Source organism: Podarcis muralis, chromosome 7 (assembly GCF_964188315.1).
Source record: "Podarcis muralis chromosome 7, rPodMur119.hap1.1, whole genome shotgun sequence".
NCBI lineage: Eukaryota > Metazoa > Chordata > Lepidosauria > Squamata > Lacertidae > Podarcis > Podarcis muralis.
Genome location: NC_135661.1, coordinates 544,554 through 546,519, shown reverse-complemented (window position 1 = coordinate 546,519; position 1,966 = coordinate 544,554).

The following is a 1,966-nucleotide window of genomic DNA, read 5'->3' as shown; positions in this document are numbered from 1 at the left end:
TCTATTAAAATAAAGTAAGATTTCTTTTTATTTTTGAAAAAAGGAGTTCCCAGAGAGATTGTGGGTGGTCAATTTTTAGTCAATTAAAAAAGACTTTTAATTGACGCATCTAACCCTAGGGTGGCAAACGTCCCACCCAGCCTTCCAAAGGTTGTAGTTAGCTAAATCCTACTCGGGAGTAGATGCACCAAAATTGACAGACCTAGGTTAGACATAGAAACACGGGTGGAGCTGTGGTCTAAACCACAGAGCCTAGGACTCAGAAGGTCGACGGTTCGAATCCCCGCAACGGGGTGAGCTCCTGTTGCTCGGTCCCTGCTCCTGCCAACCTAGCAGTTCGAAAGCACGTCAAAGTGCAAGTAGATAAATACAGTGGTGCCCCGCAAGACGAATGCCTCGCAAGACGGAAAACCCGCTAGACGAAAGGGTTTTCCATTTTTGAGTTGCTTCGCAAGACGATTTTCCCTATGGGCTTGCTTCGCAAGACGAAAACGTCTTGCGAGTCTTGCGATTTCGCCCCCGCTCCCCCCTTTTTCTAAGCCGCTAAGCCGCTAATAGCCTTTTAGCCGCTAAGCCGCTAAGCCTTTAATAGCCGCTAAGCCGCTAATAGCGCTAATCCGAAGCGCAAGACGAAAAAACTGCTAGACTAAGAGACTCGCGGAATGGATTATTTTCGTCTTGCGAGGCACCACTGTACCGTAGGTACCGCTCCGGCAGGAAGGTCAATGGCGTTTCCGTGCGCTGCTCTGGTTCACCAGAAGCGGCTTAGTCATGCTGGCCACATGACTCGGAAGCTGTACGCTGGCTCCCTTGGCCAATAAAGCGAGATGAGCGCCACTACCCCAGAGTCAGCCACGACTGGACCTAATGGTCAGGGGTCCCTTTACCTTTACCTAGGTTAGACATGCACAGGAATTTCAATGGGTCTGCCCTGGGTAGGGCAGGCATTGGATAATACCCTTTTCCACAGATAATTGGCATGGAAAAGCCAAGAGGGGCCATGGTGTGTGTGCACGTGAGAATATGGGGTGATACCTCTCAGTTCTGCCCCTGGTGAATATGTGGCCCTTTGTCCCACCCCCAATGAACTGCTTGCAGCCCTAGGGTGGTTGTACCCAACTAAGATTTACTCAAGAGTAGACCCTCTGAAATGAATGGAAGTAAGTCATGTCCATTAACATCAACAGGTCTATTCTGAGGAGGGCTGGCCTGAACACAACCCCTAATTTCTAAGCGATCTGTGGTTTAGGAGGTGACTCACCCCAAGGACAAAGGTGGTTCGAAATGTAAACAAATACCGTACTTTTCCATGCTTTTTCTTTAAAAATCATGCATTAAAAGTGGGGGTCGTCTTATACATGGGTAGTGCTTAGGGTGGATGTTTGATTGGTTGCTGCTGTGGCTGTCAGAGGCTATTGAGTGTGTTATTGATTGCTGTGTCAATGGGCAGTGTTGATTGGCTGACGCTCCGGTAGTTGGGCAGGTGACTGGCAGCTTCTGCCGGCGATGGGACACACGGGAGGTGGGTTTTGCGATGCGTGCTAGTGAGCGATTTTCGGCAATGCCCCCTAAAAAAAGCTCAGCAACCCTGGGTGAACCCCCCCAAAAGAAGCTCAACAACTCTGTACCATCTCCCCCCATATTGAGTCCCCCAAAATAGTCTTATACATGGGGGCGTCTTATAGACAGAAAATTACGGTACAGTCATACCTCGGGTTACAGACGCTTCAGTTTGCGTTTTTTCGTGTTATGGACCGTCGAAACCCGGAAGTACCAGAACGGGTTACTTCTGGGTTTTGGCAGTCGCACATGCGCAGAAGTGCTAAATTGTGCTTTGCGCATGCACAAAAGCGCTGAATCACAATCCGCGCGTGCGCAGACGCAGGTTGCGAACGTGCATCCCGCACGGATCACGTTCGCAACCCAAGCGTCACTGTAATTATTATTTTTTAAAAACACACCCTAC